This window comes from Pelophylax lessonae (genome assembly GCF_965119305.1).
Source record: "Pelophylax lessonae genome assembly, chromosome: 5".
Taxonomy (NCBI): domain Eukaryota; kingdom Metazoa; phylum Chordata; class Amphibia; order Anura; family Ranidae; genus Pelophylax; species Pelophylax lessonae.
Window position 1 is genome coordinate 6771587 of NC_138772.1, and position 8840 is coordinate 6780426.

Below are 8840 nucleotides of genomic sequence, written 5' to 3' on the forward strand. Positions count from 1 at the left end.
GACCCCCCTCTGAGGAGGAGCCGCTGATCGGCTCTCCAGTCCTCGCCACACACTCTGCCAGCATGAGGCGAGGAGCGCTGATAAACGGCACTTCCTCATCTACATGTCACCGGCTGTGATTGGACACAGCCGATCACATGGGTAAAGAGCCACGTCATTGGCTTTTTACCAAGATCGGGGTCACGCCATGTCCTAGGAAAAAGGCGTGGCCGCAATAACTGCGTTGTGCGCCCCCCGTGGGCGTGCAAGAATGGCCGTACTGAGGCGCTGTCATATGACATCCTCCCTGAACGAGAGCCGCACCGCCCTGCCATCATTTGATGGTTAAGCGATGTGTTGGGGACAGTGATGGGCTAAGGATTGTGGACAACAACTCTCTAAAATCTCATTACAACTCAATGGCATTCTAATAGTTATTTTTATTCAAATAATCCCTGGCGATCCTGCCATGTTCCTGCCTTGTCCAGGCACTTCCTGTCATTAGGTGACCTCTGATACCGGGCATCATTCAACCCAGGAGACTGAGGACATCTTGTGGCTATACAGGCATACTGCAGGGGACAGCTCTGGATTAAAGGTGAATATAGCAGTCATTTATTATATTAAGACATAAAAACCATAGCCCAAAGCTGGGCTTTCTGGGTGAAAGAATATTTATTTAGAGACTTTGTTCCTCTGGATTTGGCACTTTCTGGGTGAGTATGAAGGAATTCTGTCTTTATTTTCTCTGCTTGTCCTGAGTCAGTGACCACAAATACTGAAGCCGGAGACAGCAATGGTATGTAGACCGTTGTTATTTAAATTGACCCCCCCCCCCCCCAGTCTATTACTGATGACCATACCAGTTCTCTGAGGGCCCGGTCCAATCTCAGCTCTGCTCCTAAAGGAGTACTCCGGGGTCACACCTAATGTGGTCTAACCAAAACCATAACTCCCATTGTGGTGACATGGACTGTGGGCATTTCAGTGTTGGGGGGTAATTATTCAGGTCTTAATAAAGTGACTATTACTTATTGTCAAGTTAACTGAGGCATACCTATATCTAGTCTAGAAAAAAAGACATCAAAGACATCTGGTAAAAAAAAGGGTTAAAAGTTAAGTGCTGGGGGTGGGGTTAAATATTAAGGGGTTTATTTAGGTGGTTAGGTGTTCAGGTACAGGAAGGGTTAAGTGTTGTGGGAGCTTTATTTTAGGGCATTTTTTTCCCCTATTACAGTACCACATTTGGCCACTAGATGGCGCAAAGCATAGGAGAAATTTCTTATTTTACTTAGTGCCATCTACTGGCCAAATGCGGTAATTTCCTTTCTAAATCAATTGAAGACATTTGATCAGCACAGAAAATAGCTTTAGTTCAGGGTATTTTCCCCTTTACAGTACCACATTTGACCACTAGATGACGCTAAGCAAAGTAGAAATTTATTTTAATACTTAGTGCCATCTACTGGCCAAAGGCGGTAATTTTCATTCTTAATTAATGGAAAATATTTGATTAGCACAGGAAATAGCTTTATTTCAGGGTATTATTTTCCCCTATTACAGTACCACATTTGACCACTAGATGACGCTAAGCAAAGCAGCAATTTATTTTAATACTTAGTGCCATCTACTGGCCAAATGCGGCAATTTCCATTCTCTAAATCAATGAAAAACATTTGATCAGCACAGGAAATAGCTTTATTTCAGGGTATTCTTTTTCTCTATTACAGTACCACATTTGGCCACTAGATGGCGCAAAGCATAGAAAAAAAATTCTTATAATACTTAATGCCATCTACTGGCCAAATGCAGTAATTTCCATTCTAAATCAATGGAAAACATTTTATCAGCACAGGAAATAGCTTTATTTCAAGGTATTCTTTTCCCCTATTACAGTACCACATTTGGCCACTAAATGGGGCTAAGCATAGTAGAAATGTCACATGATACTTAGTGCCATCTACTGGTCAAATGCGGTAATTTCCTTTCTAAATCAATGGAAGACATTTGATCAGCACAGGAAATAGCTTTATTTCAGGGTATTATTTTCCCCTTTACAGTAACACATTTGGCCACTAGATGGCACAAAGCATAGTAAAAAATTCTTATGATACTTAGTGGCCAAATGCAGTAATTTCCATTCTAAATCAATGGAAATATTGGATCAGCACAGGAAATAGCTTTATTTCTGGGTATTCTTTTTCTCTATTGCAGTACCAAATTTGGCCACTAGATGGCGCAAAGCATAGAAGATATTTCTTATGGTACTTAGTGCCATCTACTGGCCAAATGCGGTAATTTCCATTCTAAATCAATGGAAAACATTTGACAAGCACACTATGCCTTTTTTTTTTTTGATTATTAATATTATTATTATTTATTACTTTTATTATTTTATTACTTTTAATATGGCTTCTGTATATTTTATATGGCAAGTCCTCTCCCCAATACCTCTCAGGACACCAACAACGGTTAATTGTCTTGTTTTTCAGAAAGGCCCAAGAGTTAAAACAAATCTTTTTTTTTTTCCCTGGGAAATGTCCTGATCTGCAGCGCAAGAAATAAATTCCTTTTTGTCCAAGATATCATTTGTATGAAGTTCCCGGGGCTTTTTACAATTCTGGGAATAATGTTTGTTTTTCCATTTAAAAAAAAATATTAAAAATATGTGAAGAGAAAACAGTTTTTTATATTTTGGAAGCAGCTGGGAAGGGTTATAGCGGAGGTCAGCAACCTTTTCCACATTAAAGTATAACTGAATACAAAACTTTTTTTTTGTTTGTTTTTGTCTTAGATATAGTGGAGAGGAATTAGACCCCATGTCAGTTTTTTTTTTAAATCACTGTCTGTGTCCCCATTAGAAAGATTCCCCCTTTCTATTTGCCATATTTAAGAATAATTATCACTGAGAGTGAAAGAAAAAGAAAATCCAAAATTTTGGGATGTCACCAAAACATGATCAGAGGGGAAATCTAGACACTAGTTCTGTGAATCATATTTTAGAGATGTAGGAAGGGCCGCCACGAGTGTAAACAAGCCCTAAGGATAAGGATCTTTATTTTATCCATGTGACTGTAATGTTTAAATCTCATTGGAGCTGAAAATAACTGTCACTATTTAAAATAACAATTACTGGGTTTAAAAATACCTGTCACTTTTATAAAAAATACCTGTCACTTTTATAAAAAATACCTGTCACTTTTATAAAAAAAAAATACCTGTCACTTTTATGAAAATAGCTGTCAACTTGTGCACTCATATGTTAGGAAAACAACTTAAGCAGTAGGAGAATGCAAACATCTGATCAGGTCTGACTTCCAGCAATATAGGGGCAGGCTTCATAGTGACTGATTACTGCGATAGCCAATCAGAGGCTACAGGTATAACAGTGATCAGGTGACCAAGAACCAGGAAATTTTGGCCATGATCATTATTATTATGGGACCTGGGGCTGCTGCTAAGATCCCGGTCTCTGTGCTGGGAGCATGCTTTTTGTGAGGTCAGGCACTGATGTTGGACGAGAAGGCCTGGATCGCAGTCTCCTCTCTAATTCATCCCAAAGATGTTCTATCGGGTTGAGGTCAGGATTCTGTGCAGGACAGTCAAGTTCCTCTTTATCCATGTCTTTATGGACCTTGCTTTGTGCACTGGTGCGCAGTCATGTTGGAACGGGAAGGGGTCATCTCCAAACTCCTCCCACAAAGTTGGGAGCATTAAATTGTCTGAAATGTCTTGGTATGCAGATGCCTTAAGAGTTCCCTTCACTGGAACTAAGGGGCCAAACCCAACCCCTGAAAAACAACCCCCACCATAATCCCCCCCTCCACCAAATGATTTGGACCAGTGCACAAAGCAAGATCCATAAAGACACAAATGAATGAGTTTGGGGTGGAGGAACTTGACTGTCCTGACCTCAACCTGATAGAACACCTTTGGGATGAATTAGAGCGGAGACTGCGAGCAAGGCCTTCTCATCCAACATCAGTGTCTGACCTCACAAATGCGCTTCTGGAAGAATGGTGAAACATTCCCATAGACACACTCCTAAACCTTGTGGACAGCCTTCCCAGAAGAGTTGAAGCTGTTATAGCTGCAAAGGGTGGGCCAACCCAATATTGAACCCTACGGACTAAGACTGGGATGCCATTAAAGTTCATGTGTGTGTAATGGCAGGCGTCCCAATACTTTTGGTAATATAGTGTGGATATATATATATATTTGTGAGAGAGGGAGGGAGGAGAAGGCAGAGTGAAGAACAACTTTAAAGTAGTTGTAAAGTTCTGAAATGCAAAATGGAACAAAGTGTATCCCTCTATAGTGTGTATTTGCCTCAATCCAAAGTAACCAGCAGGATTTCTGTCTGCTTTCCCATTCATAATTAAATAGTTAGTCTGGTTGAAAAGAGACACAAGTCCATCTAGTTCAATAATAAGAGAGAAAAAAAACACATACAATCTCATATACACAATCCTATACCCACAGTTGATCCAGAGGAAGGCGAAAAAACCCCAGCTAAGCATGATCCAACTTACTACAGCAGGGGAAAAACATTCCTTCCTGATCCCCCGAGAGGCAATCAGATATTCCCTGGATTAACTTTACCTATAAATATCAGTACCCACTTATATTATGTACACCTAGGAAAGAATCCAGGACTTTTTTAAAGCAATCTATTGAGCTGCCCAGAACCTCCTCTGGAGGGAGTCTATTCCACATTTTCACAGCTCTTACAGTGAAGAAACCTTTCCGTATACGAAGATGAATTCTCTTTTCCTCCAGACGTAAAGAGTGCCCCCTTGTCCTCTGTGATGACCTTAAAGTGAACAACTCAACACCAAGTTCACTATACGGACCCCTTATGTATTGTACAGGATGCCAAGGTTGGGTCCTGGATGAGTGCAATGTGGCACCAGGGTTCGGGTTATGGTCCCTTTCTCCAGTTCCCCCAAATCTTTTTTTAAGAACTGAAGTCCAAAACTGAACTGCGTATTCCAGATGAGGTCTTATAATTATTTGTACAGATGATGTCTCTCTCTCTGGAGTCCATTCCTCTCTTATACAAGAAAGGACTTTGATTGCTTTGGAAATGGCAGCTTGGCATTGCATGTTATTATTAAGCTTAGGATCTACCAGAACACCCAGATCCTTCTCCACTATGGATTCCCCCATATCCTTCTCCACTATGGATTCCCCCAGATCCTTCTCCACTATGGATTCCCCCAGATCCTTCTCCACCATGGATTCCCCCAGATCCTTCTCCACTATGGATTCCCCCATATCCTTCTCCACTATGGATTCCCCCAGATCCTTCTCCACCATGGATTCCCCCAGATCCTTCTCCACTATGGATTCCCCCAGATCCTTCTCCACTATGGATTCCCCCAGATCCTTCTCCACCATGGATTCCCCCAGATCCTTCTCCACTATGAATTCCCCCAGATCCTTCTCCACTATGGATTCCCCCAGATCCTTCTCAGCTATGGATTCCCCCAGATCCTTCTCCGCTATGTATTCCCCCAGATCCTTCTCTGCTATGGATTCCCCCAGATCCTTCTCCACTACGGATTCCCCCAGATCCTTCTCCGCTATGGATTCCCCCAGATCCTTCTCCACTATGGATTCCCCCAGATCCTTCTCCACTATGTATTCCCCCCAGATCCTTCTCCACTATGTATTCCCCCCAGATCCTTCTCCGCTATGGATTCCCCCAGATCCTTCTCCGCTATGGATTCCCCCAGATCCTTCTCCACTATGGATTCCCCCAGATCCTTCTCCACTATGTATTCCCCCCAGATCCTTCTCCACTATGGATTCCCCCAGATCCTTCTCCACCACAGATTCCCCCAGATCCTTCTCCACTATGTATTCCCCCCAGATCCTTCTCCGCTATGTATTCCCCCCAGATCCTTCTCCACTATGGATTCCCCCAGATCCTTCTCCACTATGGATTCCCCCAGATTCTTCTCTGCTATGGATTCCCCCAGATTCTTCTCCACTATGGATTCCCCCATATCCTTCTCCACTATGGATTCCCCCAGATCCTTCTCCACTACAGATTCCCCCAGATCCTTCTCCACTATGTATTCCCCCCAGATCCTTCTCAGCTATGGATTCCCCCATATCCTTCTCCGCTATGGACTCCCCCAGATCCTTCTCCACTATGGATTCCCCCCAGATCCTTCTCTGCTATGGATTCCCCCAGTTCTCCCCCCCCTAGTATGTATGATCCATGCATATTCTTACCCCCCAAGTACAGAACTTTACATTTATCAACATGAAACCTCATTTGCCACATAGTTGCCCAATGAAACAGTGCATTGAGGTCAGATTGTAAGTTGGAGACATCCTGTAAGGAAGTTATTCCACTGCAAAGCTTGGTGTCACCTGCAAAGACTGAAATCCCAACCCCCCATCAATTATAAAGATATTAAAAAGTAAGGGTCCCAACACTGAACCTTGGGGTACACCACTGATAACCTTAGATCATTCAGAGGAAGAATCATTAACCACTACTCTCTGAATTCTATCTTTTAGCCAATTTTCTATCCAATTACAGACCAATCTTTCCAAGTCTGTAGACTTTACCTTACACATTAGCCGTGTATGGGGAACTGTGTGACACGCTTTCCCAAAATCCAAGTATACCACATCCCCAACCACCCCTCTGTCCAAGTATACCACGTCCCCAACCACCCCTCTGTCCAAGTATACCACGTCCACAGCCACTCCTCTGTCCAAGTATACCACGTCCACAGCCACTCCTCTGTCCAAGTATACCACGTCCACAGCGACCCCTCTGTCCAAGTATACCACGTCCACAGCCACCCCTCTTTCCAAGTATACCACGTCCACAGCCACCCTTCTGTCCAAGTATACCACATCCACAGCCACCCCTATGTCCAAGTATACCATGTCCACAGCCACCCCTCTGTCCAAGTATACCACGTCCACAGCCACCCTTCTGTCCAAGTATACCACATCCACAGCCACCCCTATGTCCAAGTATACCATGTCCACAGCCACCCCTCTGTCCAAGTATACCACGTCCACAGCCACCCCTCTGTCCAAGTATACCACGTCCACAGCCACCCTTCTGTCCAAGTATACCACATCCACAGCCACCCCTATGTCCAAGTATACCATGTCCACAGCCACCCCTCTGTCCAAGTATACCATGTCCACAGCCACCCCTCTGTCCAAGTATACCACGTCCACAGCCACCCTTCTGTCCAAGTATACCACGTCCACAGCCACCCCTCTGTCCAAGTATACCATGTCCACAGCCACCCCTCTGTCCAAGTATACTACGTCCACAGCGACCCCTCTATCCAAGTATACCACGTCCACAGCCACCCCTCTGTCCAAGTATACCACGTCCACAGCCTCCCCTCTGTTCAAGTATACCACATCCACAGCCACCCCTCTGTCCAAGTATACCACGTCCACAGCCACCCCTCTGTCCAAGTATACCATGTCCACAGCCACCCCTCTGTCCAAGTATACTACGTCCACAGCCACCCCTCTGTCCAAGTATACCACATCCACAGCCACCCCTCTATACAAGTATACCACGTCCATAGCCCCCCCTCTGTCCAAGTATACCACTGTCCAAGGTTCTACTTACCTCCTCATTCCTCTACTATCTGCATGAGTCACTTCTGACAGGTTATGCCAACACTACAAATTCCTGAAGATGATCCCCACCACCACCACCACCACCACCACCTGCCCAGCACCCAGAAGGTGACTGACAGCCTGAGCTGTGCATATTTCCCTATAAGACTATGTAGAGACCTCCACTGGGGTCTCTGATTACACTAAGCTCCCTGCTCTCTTCTATGCAGTGTGTGACCCCCCTGCCTTCTGGAGCTCAGAAATGCTGTGTAAATTCTGGATTTTAAAGGGCTATAGAGAAGAGAAAACTGTAGATAAACAGGTACAACTTATGTAGAAGGATTTGTTTAGTCTCTGTGTAAACCCTGAGGCCAGTTACTGCACTGGGCGCTGGGTATACTGAAGGGTTTACAACTACTTTGAAGTTTATTTAAAACTTTTTCTTATTTTATTTTTCTTCTGAATTTCTAATCTGAAATCTCAATAAAAATATAAGAAAAAAAACTGCCTGCCCATCAAAGACTGACAACGCTGCTGTCATTTATTTCTGAAGAACAATCAGCGTTGTCACCTGCTAAAGGAAGTGGAAAATCAAAAGATCTACTGACAGAAATAACAGGTAATAAAACAACGTAACGCGGAGATTCGGAAAAACCAAATGTGACGTCTCCTTGTTACTGGCAGACTGCTGTCCTTTGATGAGATAGGACGTGATAAATATGAAAGCGATCGTACCGGGGGGATTATTTTCTCAGTAAAATAATAGCAATAAAAACTTACCGAGAACGAGAGCCGTGTCCTGCCTGCAGTTGGCCAGCATGGTGAGCGCTCTGAGCCCCGATGGAAGCTTCCATCCCAGTCTTCCAGATGTAAACAGCCCTCTCCTCCCTCTCCGGGGGGAATTGTTCTTCTATTTGGCAGAAAGTCAGAGAAGTCATTGAATGAGGACAGACAATGCGTAGAACGTATGGATCCGGAGCGCGCTGAGCGCAGACAAGACACGAGGAACAATGGTCAGCCAGATGGCCGGATGTGGAGGAAATAACAAGACATGGAGAGCGGAGGATCGGGGATTTGCAGGATCCTTCTTCTTATATTATTATTACTGTATCTCACAAAAGTAAGTACACCCCTCACATTTCTGTAAATGTTTTATATTTTATATTATATATACCTATATATTTTTATATATTTTCATGTAACAACACTGAAGAAATGACACTTTGCTACAATGTAAAGTAGTGAGT

The 8840-nt window shown here is 43.7% G+C and overlaps 1 protein-coding gene across 1 annotated transcript in view; it reads right to left on the minus strand.

Moving 5' to 3' along the window:
* LOC309557162 (uncharacterized protein) overlaps positions 1-8593 on the minus strand; it is a 46518-nt gene extending 37925 nt beyond the window's left edge. Inside the window, exon 1 of the mRNA XM_082259819.1 lies at positions 8374-8593. The gene's annotated coding sequence lies outside the window, so the exon portion shown is untranslated. The remainder of the gene's footprint in view (positions 1-8373) is intronic.
* Positions 8594-8840: the final 247 nt, after the last annotated feature.